Source organism: Brachyhypopomus gauderio, chromosome 12 (genome assembly GCF_052324685.1).
Source record: "Brachyhypopomus gauderio isolate BG-103 chromosome 12, BGAUD_0.2, whole genome shotgun sequence".
Taxonomy (NCBI): domain Eukaryota; kingdom Metazoa; phylum Chordata; class Actinopteri; order Gymnotiformes; family Hypopomidae; genus Brachyhypopomus; species Brachyhypopomus gauderio.
Genome location: NC_135222.1, coordinates 3,500,444 through 3,519,634, shown reverse-complemented (window position 1 = coordinate 3,519,634; position 19,191 = coordinate 3,500,444). Strand labels below are relative to the sequence as shown.

At 42.4% G+C, this 19,191-nt stretch overlaps 1 pseudogene across 1 annotated transcript; it reads right to left on the bottom strand.

The window, feature by feature from the left end:
• Positions 1–9,740: 9,740 nt before the first annotated feature.
• Positions 9,741–12,202, bottom strand: LOC143528426 (granzyme B(G,H)-like; annotated as a pseudogene). Its single transcript, XR_013134451.1, has 6 exons — positions 12,166–12,202; positions 11,912–12,059; positions 11,277–11,412; positions 10,676–10,951; positions 10,273–10,334; positions 9,741–9,847 (listed from the first exon to the last, which is right to left on the bottom strand). The product of XR_013134451.1 is annotated as a granzyme B(G,H)-like (transcript).
• Positions 12,203–19,191: the final 6,989 nt, after the last annotated feature.

Sequence of the window (19,191 nt, the reverse complement as noted above, 5' to 3'; positions counted from 1 at the left end):
TTATAGCTGTCATCACTGCTAACTACATGACATTTGAACCACAGCTTAGATATGGAGCTAACTGGCCACTACACAGATCTAAGATCCCTCGTACATGTGCCTTTTTTGTCAGTGGTGATCAGTCAGTGAGTGAAAATCCCCCTTTGAAGTCAAAGTCCCCTTTTTTCCTCTGCAAAATGGAAAATATAGGCACCTAATGTCACCTGTCTGAGGAGCACAAATCCATTTAGTAAAGTCAGTCTAGGCAAGAAGTGCACGGGGTTCGAGGAAGAGAACCTTGCTGTGTGAACTTCTCTGTCTGTGAACTCTCGTGCTGCCACACTGTGTCTCTCTTCTCTGTGCTTCAGCCCGAGTTCTCCTGACACACCAGCCCTCTATGCTAAGACAAACACAACAGCTCTGTTCCAGTGTCTTATATTCTCTTGTTGAGTCTTGATTTATATTGATTTATGTCAATAAACAGACTGCAATTTTATACTGATTTGATTATATGCTATAAGCAAAAAACGAAGCAGAAGCAAAGAGAGATTCCAGAAGCAAAAGACCTTACTGGGAAAATCCAAAAAAACAAAAACAATGGAACCAAAAACTTGTCAAAATGCAAACGAAAATAAGTTTCAAATAACCAATTATATTAAAAATATATACTTTTGATATATTTTTTTCTGTTTTTGTCACGTTGTGGGGGGGCCCCCCTACCGGTCGCCCCCGGTTACAGCGGCAGCGGCCCTGTTTTTTGTCATGTGATGTTCGTCCTTCAGGTGGGCGGGACCCGTGATCCGTCTCACCTGAGGGTCGTTTGTTCGTCTATATATGTCTTGTCTTTGTACCAGTTGACTGCTGGTTATTATTTCCTTAATCTGGAACCATGCACGGGTTTTTGGTTTGCACACTTTCTATTAAACCATCCTATTTCCCTGAGACTTGGCGTGATCGCTTCCTTTTTAGTTGCTCACACCTGCCCGTCACAGTTTTGCATTCATAACATACTTTCTGCTCTTGATGCTAAGAATTTTGCCTGCAGATTTACTTTGGCTCCTGTGGAACTTTTGAAACAAAAATCACTCCACTCCATTTGAATTGAATTGAATAACCTTTATTTATCCTACAGATGGGAAAAAATATTATTGTTTTTATTCAGGGCCAGCAGCAAAATATTTGTCAGTGGGATAACACTGGTACATTTACTTCATAAATCTGCAATGTCTGTCATAAACAAACAAAGAAATAAATGTTAAGTCTTAGTTTCAGTCTTTAGTCTCTGTTTCAGTGTTCATTCTCAATATGACAGCCAAACTGCTCTCTCTCTCTCTCTCTCTCTCTCTCTCTCTCTCTCTCTCTTTCTTTGAACTACAAGCCCTGCAGGGTCTCCATCTGTCACTAGGAGGATGGAGGTTTGTTGCCATGCGCCACTAGGCTAGTTCACCATAAACTGCTACCAATGACACCACTGCATTTGAGTGCAGCAAAAGTGACACAGCACCTGTCGCATGTGGATGAAACGCAGAGCAGTTGCACATCTGACAGGATCAAAACAAGCACAAGACAAAGCACGAACAATATTGCTGTAAAACAACTTTCAGACATCTACACCTATTTAATATACACATTAGATCTCCATCTTTCTCAGTGGCCACTACCAAACCGAAACACTTAACTCATCATTATTTCTATTTCTGTAGCACAATGGGAGGAAATGAGACGCCTGGTGCAAAAGACCCCAAAGTAGAGTTGTGTCAGAACCACATTCTCACCTATGCAGAAAGAGCCTTGTTTGCGGTGGGCATAACCTGCCCCCTTGAATACATAAAGCTTCCCTTCCACTCCAGTTAGAAGAACCCGTATGACTCTTACTCCATGGACGTTGCTGTGCAGATTCTGTTGGTCGCCCTGCTGCCCTACCTGGTACTCCAGGCCTGTAGCCAGGGGGGATCGAAGGGTTCGTTCGATCCCCCCCCCCCCCCCCACCCCCGCACCCTCCCTCCGTACACATATGCCCCTCAAGATAGGTAGGCTATTCAATGAATGAATTGTTCAATGAATGAATGAATTGTTAATCTCCGGTGAATATACAGACGAATTGCGTGTTGCCAACTGTCACGCAATGAGCGTAAGACACACGCATCTGACCGTCTTCACACGCTCACACGCCACACATCCAATTTTTCACGCTGAAAAAAAAATCTAGTTTATTTACCTCTGATCCACATCTATGATTCAATGCAGTGGCTAAAGCACCACCAACTCTGCACTTTATCAACGATAGTGCCCTTTTGAAACTTCGGTTATTATCATTTTACTGAGGTCGGTTTGAAATGATCTTTTGAAAACCTGAGCGATTAAAACAATGCCCTGAAATGAGCCACCACCTCACACACACCCGACCTCTCTCTTCCTTTAACACCAGATGCGCTGCAGCAGCATTTTAGTTCAGCGAGTGGAAGGAAGCGTCTTCAGCACAGCACACACGGTCACAGATAGACCTCTTCTCCCGTCCCCACCAGCCTGGTAACATACACATCAAGTCAAATCGTACCGTTTGCCCTCTAAGCCCAACGTGAAATCATTTTGTTGTGCTGTAAAATGTCTCATACAGCACAAACCTACTAAGCATTTTTAGCCGACTGGTCACCTGATAAACTAGTCGCTCTACCCAAATCAATGATAGATAACGTGAGGACGACCACATACAAATAATTAATGTGGAGTTTGCAAATCTATGTGTTAAGTTAAACGTTTTCTGTTGTATACACTGTAAAAAAAAACAGTTTTTTTACAGGTTTTTCCCAATAAATTTTACAGTTTTTTCCTGTATTTTAAAATGACAGGGAAAGTGTATTACAATTACCAGAACAAACTGTTTATTTAAAAATGTCATGTGATTTAACAAGAAAAATCTGTATAAATTAAATACATTATAAATCTGTTTTTTAACAATTCTTAGATAATAATTTTAACTAAACAAACTGTAAAAAGAAAGTAATATTGATTAATCTTAATGAGACAAAGTAATAGAATCTTCTGGAATTAATTTCAAGGAAATATTACAAGACAACATTGATGCATGTTTTAATTTAAGTTTTGACATGTTAAATATGTGATTTTCATGTTATAAAAGTGAGTAAAAAGTAAAATGTTCTTGACTGTGATTTATTTTTATATTTATAACATACATAAAGAGTTAAGGCGTTCCAGATCCATCTCATTTTCAATCCACTATTAAATATGCACTGTATCTGTATCACTGTATCTACACTGTAAACCCGGATTAGGTTTTAATAAATTATTTTAGTAATCATTAATTATTATTTCATGTTTCATAAAAAATATTGCCATTACTAAATAAAACTAGTTGTTATCATTATTGAGCTGAAATAGGCATTGCAATGATCATGTTAAGTAAAGATAACTGAATATGTTAAGTTTATGATTGGTAGGGGTGGGGCCTGTTTGAATCGGACCACTGCACAGTGTGCATGAAGAGTTGTTCTGGTTGTGCATATTGTTTGAAGAACCTTTCGTTATCACCCCGCTGCAGCCCAAATGCATGAGTTTTGAAATCAGTGTTTCTTCAAATGAGTATTTGCAACGTCAGCTTTCAGTGCATGTAACTTATTTAGTTAACGCGTAATATATTCTTATCGGTTCATATAGTGCTAGAACATGTGTCTGGCATTCCTGTCCGATCATAGTTTAACTATAACCGTAGCGTTGAAATGTGTGTTCTGACGGTTCGGAGTTTATGGCTCATTTTAACTATTAATGTTATATATATTTTTATATTGAAGCGTCGGTCCAATGGGGGACGGCTGTAACGTGGCTCGCGCCACGGAGCGAGGAGACGGACACAATCGCTGAGAAGAGCGAGATTTATTGCAGGGCATTCCACAATCGTCATCGTAGTGGCAGGCAGGGGTCATAATAGGAGAGCCATCAAGGTTGGACAGGTACAGGGGCATAACGACACGGAAAGCAACAAACGACAGCAGGGCAACACGAAACTGAGAAACACATAAACGGTCAGACATCCAAAACAACCGACAACCAGACTGGGGAAATACAGGGACTATATGAACACTGAACTAAACTAGGAACAGGTGGGGACGATTATGACAGGGGCGTGGCGGACAATCAGGGAATCTCAGAGACAACGAGCGGGGCAGGGTAAACAGGCACGGAACACAGACACGAGGGAACCCAGAGTGGCAGCCACGAGAGGGGGCGTTGCCCTACGTGACAACGGCGCTACTTCCCATGAGTCTCTGCGACTCCGGTATCGTTATCTGTTAATGTGATGTCTATGCATGTGTTGATTAATTGTGTACTTGATTATGTGCATTACTTGGTTTAAGTCCCCCTTCATCAATTTATGTAGTTGTACTGTGTGAATTATTCTATGCCATGTTTGTGTAGTGTTGTCGTGTTATTGCCGTTCTCTCATGTTTTGTGTCTAAATTAAGTCTCTTCTGCGTGATCGTGGGGTCTGGCGTGATTATGTTGTTGAGGCAGTTTGAATTTAAAAAGCCTTGTGCTGCGGTGGATCTGTTTGCTACCTCTCCTTCCTACACCACACTGCAATATTGTTATAATTGAATGTGAACTAGAGTAAAGACCACATTCAATTTTAGGAATATTTCCTTTAAAATGACAGTGTTGCATGTTAAGTGTTATAATCACCGTTTTTTTACAGTTTATGTATGTTTTTTAATTTACAGTACTTATCTGTTTTTTTACATAAACTGTAAAAAAACGGTAATTTTCTGGAAACGGGGGGTGCCAGAAAATTGCCGTTTTTTTACAGTTTATGTATGTTTTTAAATTTACAGTACTTATCTGTTTTTTTACAGTAATTTTCTGGCGCCCCCATTTCCAGAAAATTACCGTTTTTTTACACTTTTTTTTTTTACAGTGTAGGTTTTGTTAGGCAACATAAATTAACACATTCATTTGTGAAAGAAGAAACGGGAAGTTCCCCATTACCTGTGAAAAATGCCCATCTGCATTCATGTAATGACAACACTCTGTAGCCTATAACTCCTTCTTGTATTTTTTAGTCTTTTTACAGTCTTAATTGTAGGCCTATATTGATTTACTAATTGCAAAATATATGCAACAAGGCCTGCAGACAGTGGAGGGTAAACAGAAGTTAACTGAAGGACATGACTGTGTATAGTTAATATTGGATATGAATTTAAAATTTTATCAGTTCGCTGCGTGACTTTTCTCCATTGAAAAATCACGTTTAGAGAATGTTACAAATAAAATGTCAAATTTCATTCAACATGTGCTTGTAATTTTTTTTATAATGATGTGTTCCACGTGTGCTAAAAAGTGCCCTTCACCACCCCCCAAGCACTTGCCCCCCAAAATGTCTGTGCACGCCACTGATTCAATGAGTTAATAGTTCACTCTGGCGCCAATCACTGGCGATCGATCGCTTTAAGCCAGGTTCACACTACACGACTTTTCAGTCGTCAGGTTTTTGTGCTGTTCGCACTACACGACTGGTTGTGCTGTAATCGCGAGTCTTTCAGTTGTGGTGGCTTTCACACTACATGACTGATCGGCGACGCGGGCTCACGAAGACTCAGTCACCGACTGGGCTAGATATTAAACATGCTAGATATCTGCCGGTCGTCCGCGATGAGTCGGCAACCAGTCGGCGACGGCTCGGCGAGCGTCTTTCAGCAGTTCACACTACACGACTGAGCGAGCGCCGAGTGATCGCCGATTTGCCCCGACCACAGTTTCTGTCGGCGATATACAAAAAACAGTCGGCGACTGTCGGCGACTGAAAAACTAGCCTAAAATCGTGTAGTGTGAACCTGGCATTAGGCGCAGCATAGAGGAAACATATAAGACATAAACCCAACACCCCCCCCCCGTCAACGTTTGACACACACACCCCCCCTCCCGCCCCCAAACCAAATCTCAGTCCTAGTGATTTTGAAAAGTTGGCAACCTTGCTTATAATGAATAAAATATGTGTAAATTAAAAGGTTTGAAGTGTGCTCGCGTATTTAGGGGGTATTGGAGTAGAGAGCCAAATGAAGTCCACTTTTGGGGGAAAAAGATCCCCCCCATCACAATGCTGGCTACGGGCCTGTACTCTCTTGTAAGGTTTACCTGATCTCAGTGACACTCGCCTCTCTGCAAACCACTGGGCCTAATTGTCACATGCTGTAGAATAGGGTTATAGAAATATTAGTAGTCCAGTAGGATAAGTGGGGAAAAGGTAAGTATATGTATAAAAATATTAATATATGAAAGCTGTAATGATACTGAAAAAGCAACATCTGGTACATAAATGAAAAAGGCAAGATTAAAAAATAAATGCACTTATTTACTTGCAAAAATTGGGGTAAAAAATATTCTTATTGATTTTTAAAACAACAATAGCAATAACATAACAATTAAATAAAATAATAACAATAACAATAATTTTATTTTTTTTTACTTTATGCCTGCCACTTGCTATGTGTGTTGACCGTCTGGCTGTGCCCAATGTTATTTAATATTGTTTAGTGAACAATATTATTTTATTGAACACTGAAAAGTGCTTCTACAGTAGGAAGAATGAACATGTATAACATATTTTTTCCATCTCTCTCCCGTCTTTTGAAACAGCGTACGTAGATGTGGGTATAATCAATGGTAAAGAGGTGAAAACACATTCTAGGCCAGGCGTACTCAACTAAATTTGTCCCCGGTCCAATTTTGGCAGATACCTTTGACCTGAGGTCCGGTGCGGGCGGGGGTGGCGAACGTAAGTTGTTGAGCGGGGGGGTGGGGGGGGTGGCGAACGTAACACTCGTGACGGAGTGTTTTTTCAATAGCCCTGAAATAAATGCTACGGTTTTGTTTTGGTCCGTATCCAGTTAATCAGGAATGAGATTGGGTCCGGACAGGACTGCGTTCGGGTCCGGATCCGGACCGCGGTCCGCCAGTTGAGTACCCCTGTTCTAGGCCCTACATGGTTTCTGTTCAGAAAAACGGAAAACATGTCTGTGGTGGCTTCCTGTTGTCTGAACGCTTCATCATGACGGCTGCCCACTGCTGGAACCTGTAAGCCCTTCTCTGTCCAAGACAGTCTGTGTTTGACACACGTGTCACTTTTGCATTCAGAATCCCGTGTACTGAGCAAGGAGTTTCGGTTTAGTGTGACTACTATCAAAATGACAACATTGCTGATGTCAGATTATAGCTGAACAGTTTCTGAATTCATCATAAATACTTATGTTACTTATGATTACACAAACGTAGTACAAAGCATGGCTCATGCTACATCACACAGCTTTCATTCACATATGAAGAAGTCATACACTTGGAAGGATTTCTGCTACTCTCGTGTTTTTTGTGATCAGGGGGGAGAATCTCACAGCAGTGCTTGGTGCTCACGATTTGTCAAAGGGCAACCCTGCTCCACTCCACATGGCAGTGACGTTCTACCACATCTATCCAGCATGTAACACAAATGTCATCCTTTCGTGGTGCGTTGCCCAATCGTCCTAATTAACACACTGCCCATGGAACCTACACTCTTAACCCAAATTAATTGACTCTACTAGAAAATTGCGTGGAAATTCGTTGCCTTAAATTACTTAAGTTTTTGCACAAAGAAGTTAATGCAGCAGTACACAACTGATTAATAAACATAATGTGTGAATTCACCATTACATACCAACAGTCCACACGTTCAGAAACATTGTTGGAAAGCAGTGACCATGTGGACAAATGTATTATTATTTTCTAATCTAACTAAGCCTCTTTAACAGGTTTTGTAAGGGACTGCATATCTCATGTAGAAATCCCCAGCACAGGAAACATTGATTCTTCACTTGTAAAAGCAATACCTGATCAGTCAGTGTTGTAACAAATGTTATAGACGCTATTGAAGGTGACAAAATCTGCACCTCATATCAAACGCAATTGCGTAAAACGTAGTACACACTTGTATCTGCAGAATCTATTACACAATCTGAGGCAAACGTAGTTTGGTGTAAACAAGGGATGCTTTTTATGCTTACATCACAGTTCTGTGGACACCTTCCCGCACTACTGATTTTATTTACTTATAGACACATGCATAATAGCTGTGGACATATTTTTGTAAATATACATTTTCATTTGAAAAGTTCCAGTCTGGATTTCGTAAAGAGGGTAAAACAGAAACAGCCCTGCTGAGAATTCTAAATGATCTTGTATTGCACTCTGATTCTAGGTGTTTGGTGTAGATTAGTGTTTTTTTTTTTTTTTTTTCTTAGTGGTGTGTTTGATACCGTTCATCCTGGTTTTTTGATAAATAGGCTTAAGGAATGGGTTGGCATATCTTGGACTGCACTTGATTGGTTTATATCATATTGGTCAAATCAAATGTTTTCAGCATCCTTTGAAAAAAAAAGTGTCTTCTGTGGTTGATCTTACATGTGGGGAACCACAGGGTTGTACTCTTGGCCCTATTTTATTTAAAATTTTCATGCTTTTACTTACTTTTAATATTTCTTGCGGATGATGCACAACTGTACGTTTCTGTTAATCAGAATGATTGAGGTAGAATATCTCATTTAATGGGGTGTATTGGTGCCATAAGGGACTGGATGAACTACAATTTTCTTAATTTAAATGAGGATAATAGAGAAAGGCTGATTGTTGGTCTAGATAACATTCCTGGGGATCTACAAGTGACTCTTGGTGCACTTGCATCAAAGGTAAATCTTTGATCGGCCACTGGGATCCAGTAATAAAGGGCTTATTGCTGTTCCCTAGACAGAAGCAGAAGGAAGATTGTGTATTTGCTGTATATGCACCTGGATAATTGAATACTCTCTCCTGTAATATTATATCTGCTGAGTCCATAATTTCTGGTATAGTGGTGTAAGAGGCAGAAGCCACCACATCACTTCTCTGGAAATTTCACAGAAATAAATTTTTATAATGTGTGAAGATTAAACTGATTGTGGTGCATATCTCAATCATTATATCTTACATAAAATTGTGTAACAGTGACATAGACGTGACACTGGGAGGGAGGGAGTTAAGACAGAAGTGCTAATATATTTTTTATACTTCACAAATTTCTAAATTTTTATTTTTTATGACATGCCTGGTGATGGAGGCCATCTTATTAGCTGCAGTAAGAACTACACCTGGCCTGCCAAGGTCACCTTCTCCAACTCGCCCAGCAGAGGTACAGGTGACACCTGTTGCATGTGACTTTATCCCAGCAGCTGTAGGAGAGGGGGTGACTACGTTCCGCTTTTATTACCATCACTTCCTTCTTGGTCATTGATTTATATGGCTGTCACTGCAAATGAGCTTCCTCACTAGCTGAATACAGGTGGTTAAAATAAGATTTTGTTTTTTGAAAATTTGAAAAATTTGAAAAGTTAAAGTTATGATAAGTTAAAGTTAAAATCCAAAGTGACTTTATTCTTGTGCTTTTAATTTGGCATCCGCCGTCCGAGTCTAATAGCTCAGAGTCAGGGAACAGACAGGAATCCATGTGCAGGAAAGGAAAGATATTTAATGAACAAACTTTCCAGATGGAGAAGAAATGGTCAACATCAGGCAGTGAGTCAGTATTAAAAATGGGCAAGAGGGCAAAAACCAGAGAAACAAGCCATTCAGAAGATGAGAAAACACTTCGATAATCGCTTGGCAGGCACACTAAATGAGTAGAGGCAGTGCTTCACTAAGAGTAAGGTGTGGTGGCTGGTTATATGTGGTGTGGTAGGGTGTGGTTAACAGCTGATTCTGATCAGTAGTGCAGGGATGAGGACCTCAAGAGGCAAGGAGTGGAATCGCCGATGCTGACACAGAGGTGATGTGTCCTCCTTCTGAGCCTTGTCTAATTACAAATGTGACAAGGTAGGCGTCCATCTTAATTCAGGTAAGGAGAATGCGGCATTCAGACTGAGTAAGCTTCCTAACACCAAGTCCAATCCACACGCCAGACACCAGCACTCATTACCTCTATACCACAGTTTTACAGTCAAGACAGTTTTAATGATCCACAACCACTAAAATCATCACATTAGTACATTATGAAGAATATTGTTTATTCACTAAAATATTGTTTATTGTTTCATTAATGTTTTCACATTGTTAGTTATCCACCTACTTATGTACAGAAATTAAAATGGCTTGGTGTTTGCTGGAATTGTTGTAGTTCCTCAAGGGAATCAACCGAATGAACCGAATGAACAATCTTTCTGATCCAAGGCAGGAAAATAGATGTCTTAGTGTAGACATTTGGTGTTGAGGGATCATCACATTTATTCCGTTCAAAGAAAGACATGATGCCAACTACACACCAGCGGACCCCCAGAGTCTAGCTGCAAAAAGACAAACACAAAAATGTCAAACAGTACAGCCTGTTTGTTGAAGTATGCACCTATGGTACTATACCACGGACACAGTTTGGTATACAAGGATATGTGGTGGAAACTTGATTACAAGTGCATATTGTTTCCTGCTTTAATAACATGATTACGTCTATGTATGCTTGTAGGAAGGATATATTTCATATGTTTGTTGAATGTAGTTTGTGATACTTAAACTCACTTATTAAAAAACAAATTCTATTTTAGGCAGAAAAAATGTGTAACCATGTGTAACGCCATGTTTAACTCTTAAATCAAACACATGTAAAGTTATACCGAACAGTGACTAACACTTGATTTTTTAGATTTTTTACCTTGCAGAATCCTTGAGGTATTCCATCTACACATAGCATACTTGTGACATTGTAGCACTCTTTCCAGTGATCCTCACAATCGTTTTTAATAACAGTTACCAGGCCATGCATAAGACAGTTGCTTACAGCCCCATTGGTTGTTTGTTTTCCCCAACCAGCTATACTGCAAATGGAATTGGCCTTGACATCTTGGTTCGGTTCTTCTGGGATGGAGATAGTGTCAACATTTTTGATATTGTCAACTGGTTGTTGAAGCTATAACAAAATCATGAAAATCATCAACAAAAATGGTCTGAGAGGTTTGTCTGAAACATTTGTCTGAGATGGTCAGAGTATTGGTGATTGACCTGCTCAGTCACACCTGATTCAAGTCATCATTCAATTGCTATGTTGAGTAGGGGGGTCTGAGCTGAGCAATTGTTAAATGTTGCTGGACTCCAGATCCAGACTTTGATACCCCTGCTCAATTGACTGCCCGATGATTGATCTCTAAGCCTTTTTGTAGTGTTTTTGTAATTGTTCATTATGTATTTGTCTTTTCACACATCAAAGAACCCAAACAAAACAAGTGATTGTTTACTTGCAACAGCATGATGTCATTGCGAAGACATGTGCCATATTCATAAGCTGGATGTCTGTGGTATGATGTCACATTAATGCGGGTAGATCTATCGTCGTTCAGGAGATGGGCACCCACCACTACTGTGAGTTTTTCACTGTTGACAGAGAACAATGGAGAGTACTATATTGATGAGTACATAGAGCTTTCAAAAATCATTAAATCACACGATAGTAGTTATACTTCACATTGTACATTATACTTTACAGTCGATATTTCATTGGTTGCCAATAAATGTGAAATATGAAGTCTTTTGGATTTTTTTAAGATCATTTCAGTGAACATAAAACCTCAATAAGCCACAAAATGGTGGAGTTTGCCAAAGCTGGTGATGCCCAATACGCCCGTGTAGCCACCATCACATCACCCACTACAGGGTTCCAGTCTGCAGCAATAAGTAACATCAGCACAAAACCTGGAGGCTCTTCCATGTCTCTACTTTTATTTCCCGAAACTCACTGAAGCTACAGCTGTTCTTATTCAGAAGTGTCACCTGTCCCATGACAGTACATAAAAAACAATCACAGTATCAGCACAGGACACTTGACACTGGTGTAAGAAGGATCCAGAGAAGCAGATAATCAACCAAAACTTACTGTTTGCAGTGGCCGGCCGTCATGACAAACTGATTCGTCACGAGGAAGCCACCACAGATGTGTGTCCCATTCTTCTGGACAGAAACCATGTAGGGTCTGGAGTGGGGTCTCACCTCTGTGCCGTTCACGATACCAAGAATCACACGGGCTGAGGAAGCAAGAGAAAGAAGATGTGACGATATGTATTCTTCTGGTTTGAGTTTGAATAAAAATCAGGCCCATGTTAAAGCCCAGGCCAAAGAGGTGACACCTACCAGAGAGGCCCAGGTGTAGAAGGATGATGAGAACCATGGTGCTGCAGGAGAAGAGTGGCATCAACGAGGAAGCAAAGAGGAGCTTTAGCAGCTCACGCCTTTCCTTAAAAGCCCTGCATTTCCTGTCTTCATTAGAATGGTTTACCATCTCAGTCACGTGTCAAACTTGTAAGGATGTGTCCTGACAGCCGTACAGTGCAAGCAGGGCTACATAAACTTTTGCAATCAGTTAATTAATGTGCGCTCGCGCAGTGTCCTGTGCTCGTCGTTGTCTAAGTCTACACGTTGTGTCAGTATATTCAGTGTTGCTCGTGCGCCATCGCACGTTTATTTTGTGAAATAAAAGTGACGTCCGTCAAACTGCAAGGATTCCGTGTCTCATCCTTCGCTTCGCCCCGTTCGTCACAGAACGACGAGCCGCCCGAGACACCAACAACTATGCCAGGCTACAAAACTAAGCCGAAGAAGGGGAAGAAGCCCAGTAAGCGGCACTACCGCTCTTCCTCCTCTCCCCCGCGCCGCAGAACCTCGCCGACGCGGGCGCAACTGGAGGAGGACCCGGTATGCGCTCTCCAGCTGGCCTCAGCCCAGAGGGTCGAGGAAAGAGACCCCGAGCTGGCGGAGATCTTCCGCCAGGGAGCGGTCAGAATTTGGAGGGAGCGACACTGCCCTCCATCCCACGCCCTCGCGCCGACGGAGAGTCCCGGTGCGATTTGCGTCGCGGACTCAACCCCGGAGGCAGAGTTTCATACCCTAGATCTAATATTAACGCTGGGTATCGACGTAGATAATATAAACATACTCCCGCAAACCGTAGCAATCTCCGATCATTATTTAGTAAAATTCGATTTTCACCTTAACATAAGTACCCGCCCGTCTCCTCGGCAGTGTATAAAGCGCTCAATAAATTCATCAACAGCAACACGGTTTATTGAAACCCTCCCTGACTTAACTGCTTTAGCCCACTCGCCATCCGATCCAGGAGAGTTAGATAGTCTAACCGACTACTTAGAGAATACCTGCAGATCAGCTCTAGATATAGTAGCTCCACTAAAATATAAAAAAGCTAGATCCAAAAAGCTCGCCCCATGGTACACCGACCAAACTAGAAACTTAAAACAAATAGCACGTAAATTAGAGCGGAAATGGCGATCTACTAAATTGGAAGCATTCCACTGTGCCTGGAAGGATAGCATTATTGACTACAAACGGGCACTCACTAAAGCACGCTCAGCATACTTAGCCTCACTGATAGAGAAAAATAAAAACAATCCTAGATTTCTTTTTAATACTATTTCTAAACTTACAAAAAATCAAGCAGGCACAGAACCTCAGATTCCAGTAAACCTCACTAGTAATGTATTTATAGATTTCTTTGATAATAAAATAGAGAATATTAGACAAAATATAAAACCCTTTATTAGCAATACAACTGGTATGTCATCTGGTTTGGTTGATATTGATTTAAATTACATACCGGGAGAAAAACTTGATGCTTTTCATCCACTCCCAAAATCAGAATTAGAGAAAATAATTTCTTCCTTAAATTGTACTACCTGCACATTAGACTCAGTTCCCTCAAAGTTATTAAAAGAGGTATTACCAGCTGTAACTGAACCTCTTCTAACTATAGTTAACTCATCCATTACAATAGGTCACATGCCCAAATCATGTAAATTAGCAATTATCAAACCTCTGATCAAGAAACCAAATCTTGATCCGACTGTGCTATCTAATTATAGACCCATTTCAAACACATCATTTATATCTAAGATCATAGAAAAAGCTGTTGCCCAGCAATTATGCCTATAAATCTGTATAGGAATAACACATTTGAAAAGTTCCAATCTGGTTTTAGGCCCCATCACAGTACTGAAACAGCATTAGTTAAAGTAACAAATGATCTCCTCCTTGCATCAGATCAAGGCTATGTATCACTGTTAGTGCTTCTTGATCTTAGTGCAGCTTTCGACACAATTGATCATAGGATCTTGCTAGAAAGGTTAGAACGCTGGGTTGGAGTCTCAGGCACAGCCCTTTCATGGTTTCAGTCTTACTTAACAAATCGCTATCAGTTTGTAGAGCTCAATAATATTTCATCCAAACGTACAATGGTTAAATATGGGGTCCCGCAAGGCTCCATCTTAGGACCACTATTATTTACATTATATATGCTACCATTGGGCAGTTATAAACAAACATGGTGTCAATTTTCACTGCTATGCGGATGACACTCAACTTTACATATCAGCCAAACCCGATGACAAACTCAGTTTAGGAAAAATTGAGGCCTGTGTAAGAGATATTAAATGCTGGATGTCTCTAAACTTCCTACAATTAAATGAGGACAAAACAGAAGTTCTCCTTGTGGGCCCTAAGGCCGCAAGACAGAAAATTCCAAATTTAATGCTTAATCTTGCAGACTATCCCATTACACCTGGCACAGTAGCCAAAAACCTAGGCGTCATACTCGACTCCGACCTATCATTTGATAAATATATAGATAATACTACTAGGATAGCTTTTCTACATCTCCGCAACATTGCCAAATTAAGAAATGCATTATCACAGGATGATGCAGAAAAATTGGTGCACGCCTTTGTTAGCTCTAGACTAGACTACTGCAATTCACTACTGTCAGGATGTTCAAATAGGAATCTAAATAAACTTCAAGTAGTTCAAAATGCCGCAGCTAGAGTTCTGACCAGAACTAGAAAATTTCAGCATATTAGACCAGTCCTATCAGCCCTGCATTGGCTCCCAGTTAAATTTCGTATTGATTTTAAAATTCTATTATTAGCATACAAAGCACTACACGGGCTTGCTCCTGAATACCTCCAGGAACTAATTTCCTACTATGAACCCCCACGTCAACTAAGATCACAGGGTGCTGGTCTGTTATTAGTTCCACAAATTAACAAGGTAACAGCAGGGGGAAGAGCCTTTTCTTATAAGGCCCCCCAGCTTTGGATTAATCTTCCTAAATGTGTCCGGGACTCTGACACAGTCACAATCTTTAAATCTAGGTTGAAAACCCACTTATTTAGTCTAGCGTTTGATAATTAATATCCCCCTTACATAAAGGTACAGATCCAGGGGTTCATAGACGAAGGGTTTTATGGTAGACTGGGGTGCTGGTGCTGTCATCCTGTCACTGCTCGTGGTCACTCAAGTTTGTTGACAGTGCAGTGGACGGATGCCATTGTCTCAGAATGCCCCCAAGCCTATGGTACCTTCTGGTTCTGCCTTTTTTTAGCTAGGCTGTAATAATTTAACTTGGTGCCGGAGTTGCTGCCACACTCCAGAAATGTTTATAATTTTACCTGTCCTGTATATGTCCTCATACAGAGCTAATTTTCCCTGTTTTATTTCTCCACATGGCTGCCTGCCTGCTTGAGGAATAATGAGATGAGGAGAGACAAGCGATCCATCCTGGCCGGCCACCTCCTGCCTAACCGGATGCCTACACCATGATGGACATTATAACATATTTTTCGGTCTAAATGGACAAATTATTGCATCTTTTACATTCTGTCTACATTCTGTCTATATTGTTGTTGTTGTCATGGTGACCGGTGTCGGCCAGAGGAGGATGGGTTCCCCCCCTGAGTCTTGGTTCCTCTCAAGGTTTCTTCCTCATGCAAAAAACTAGGGAGTTTTTCCTTGCCACTGTCGCCTTTGGCTTGCTCACTGGGGGCTAGGACTCGGCACTTGTAAAGCTGCTTTGTGACAACAACTGTTGTAAAAAGCGCTATATAAATAAAATTTGATTGATTGATTGATTGGTTTGGGGAGGGGGACTCCGAGGAGGAGGAGGAGCAGGACGAAGAGGAGGGGGCATACCCTCCTTCGTTGTGTGATGCCTCCACCGTGAACTACGGTGAGGAAGAGGAGGAGGTCTACCCCCCCTCGCTGGACGACGCGTCCACCATATACTAAGGGGAAGAGGAGGAGGAGGAGGAGTCCGAGGAAGAGGACTACCTCCCACCGCCCGTAGGTCCCTCTTCTGTAGTAGAGGAGGGGGAGGGGGAGGAGGAGGACGAGGAGGACTACCCGCCGTCAGAGCGCTCCACATACCCCTCCGATTATGGTGAGGACGAGGAAGATCGTCCTCTGTCCGTGCACTCGGGCGTTTCGGAGTGCACGGACAGCGAGCGTTACTCGGGGGAGGAGGGTAGTCCGCCCCCCTCTGAGTGTTCGGCTGGGACTGTGAAAGGGAGGTGGATACCAGAGGCGGGTCCATCCTTCGTTCACTCTGGAGAGGAGAAGATGGAGTGCTCCCGGGGTGGCAGCCCGGAGCAGTTCATGGAGTGGAACCAGAGCGAGGAAGAAGAGGACATGGAGACCGAAGAGGTTTCCTCAAGTGGCCCGTATGGGGAGTCCGCCGGACGCGCTGCTCCGGGCGCCCACGCCGGACGCGCTGCTCCGGGCGCCCAAGCCGGACGCGCTGCTCCGGGCGCCCACGCCGGATGCGCTGCTCCGGGCGCCCACGCCGGGCGCGCTGCACCTGGCACGTCCGCCGCAGCCCCGGCGGCCCCCGGTCTTCCTCCACTCCTAGCTCTTCTCCTGGCACGTAGTCTGGCGCCCGTTACGTGTATGTTTGTTCCAGTGTTTGTAAGTCTACCCGTATGTTTACCAAACCCCTTTTTCCCTCTCGTTCCTCTATGTGTTAATGTGCCCGTGTGTGTGTTCGTGTCCGTTCCGTTTAATGTGTCAAACGTTTTTTCCCCGGTCTTCCCAGGGGGGGTGTGCTAGGCGATTCGGGACGGACGCTTCGCCAAGGGCAGTCACCTCCCAGACGCAGGACTGAGCGCGTCGGATCCGCCCATCGTCGTGGGTTCGGGGCACTCGGTCCTGTTGGCACCCCGGGACGGGTAGTGTCACGTTGAGGACCACGGCCCCTCCCCTTTGGGCGTGTGTTCACGTAGTCCACGTGCTTTGTCTGCGTCAGTGGATATTCGGGGTTGGGGTTATGTCGTGTGATTAATAAGTATCACCTGTGACTTGTCTCGTAATCACATGGGGTTAATGTGGTTTGTCTATTTAATGTGCGCTCGCGCAGTGTCCTGTGCTCGTCATTGTCTAAGTCTACACGTTGTGTCAGTATATTCAGTGTTGCTCGTGCGCCATCGCACGTTTATTTTGTGAAATAAAAGTGACGTCCGTCAAACTGCAAGGATTCCGTGTCTCATCCTTCGCTTCGCCCCGTTCGTCACATCTATGTGCTCCATCTGTTCAAATTTTCCTTTACATTTTCTACTTTCAATTTCAAGGTGACTTGATTTCACAGTTTTTCTGAATTACTACGACACTAAACTCCCTTCTGTGAACAAAACTGCCAACTGCCAAAACTAGTTTATCAAATGTTCACATTCTCACACACTAAAGCCATTTTACAAGGTGATACACTTGTGGTGTATAATGGTTTCCATTGACATTTAGGGCATTTAACAGACACTCCTATCCATAGCAACTTACAAAGTTGTAACGTTCTAACGGAAGGGGCGTGACAAACTAAACAGACGAAAATACTAAAGCACACTAGAACGCACGTAAGGGAAAACATACAAACGACTAAACAGCAAACAGAACCACCAAGAAACTGAACTAATAATGACCTAGGTGTCAGGAACAGCACGTGATCACCCGAAAGATTCCTTACACCTGCTGCTCGTTACTCCAATATTCACGTGTACTTAAGCTTCCCCCTCTCACTTCTGGGTTGCGAAGTATTGTTGACATGCCACTTACCAAGCGTTATATCTCCGTGATTGATCACCTGTGTACTGACCTCTGCTCTCGTCCCAGACCTCGTTCCCTGCCTAGCCCTTGTAACCGGTCAGCCCTCTGTCTACCCGGCGTGACACTGGACCGTCCTGACCTCGACTACAGCACCTACACGCCACACACACTCTGCGGAGTTATTCATTTGTTCGAGTACTCTGTATGCACTTCAAAAATAAAAACAACCTTATTCCGCATTTGGATCCTTGTCTGCCTGGTTGGTTCGTTACACTAGGAAGAAGACCACAAATCACTAAACTGAAACGGAGAATGCATCAGTGGGGAACCGTCAGGGCCCTCTATGCCCTCTCAGAGGGCCTAAAATATTCTTAAAACATAAATATATATAATATAAATTTATCCAATTTTATTTTATCTACTTACAGTTTGACAATAGACATTTCAGACAATAGACAACAATTTCAAAAATTTAAGCAAATAAATTACTCACCCGTGTCTATTCAATCTGTGTTGGAAGGTGAGGGGTTAAGTGTCTCCCCCTATCAGGACTGTGATGCCCGCTGTTCGTTTTCAGAGGGCCTGGCAGTTATAATTCAGTGCAATACCAGTTTCAAATGACAGTAAAATTGACCAACCATATCTTCCCTCTTAGTGGGTGGGCTTAACTGTATGATAATTTCTGCCCGCTGTGGCGACGCTAGCTGTCGTTAGCGTCCCACCGCTAGCTAGTTTCGATTCATTCCTTTGATGCCCTTGTGCGCGTTGTTTACATATTCCGCTCCCGAGGAACACGGAGCTGTGAACCTTATTTTGTTGGAACCTTATTTTGCTTAAGAAGTTATCTAGTACATGTTATTGTTTATTGCATTTTTAAAGCTGTACTGTCGTACACTAGACACTACACTAGACAAACTAGGAAGAAACATACACAGCGCACTACGAAAACGCTACGAGGTAATGAAGAGGGAAACAGCGACTAATGGGGGAAGAGAGATAAATAACAGGGCAAGGCTACAGACAAATAACTAAACCAGACTACACAAACAAAACTAGGGTTATGCAAAGGAGACAGGGAAACTAACAAACAATACAACCTTAAATCAGGACAGACTACGCGGAGCTGGGAGGCAGGGCAATGAGGAGAAAACGTAATATCAAAATAACTAGAGATAAGGCAGAGAACATGAACATAAAAACACGATCAGCAGAGATTTCAAACAACGAGCAGGAAAACAAGGAGGGACTCACGTACAATGAACAACGACAAGGGGTTGAACGGAT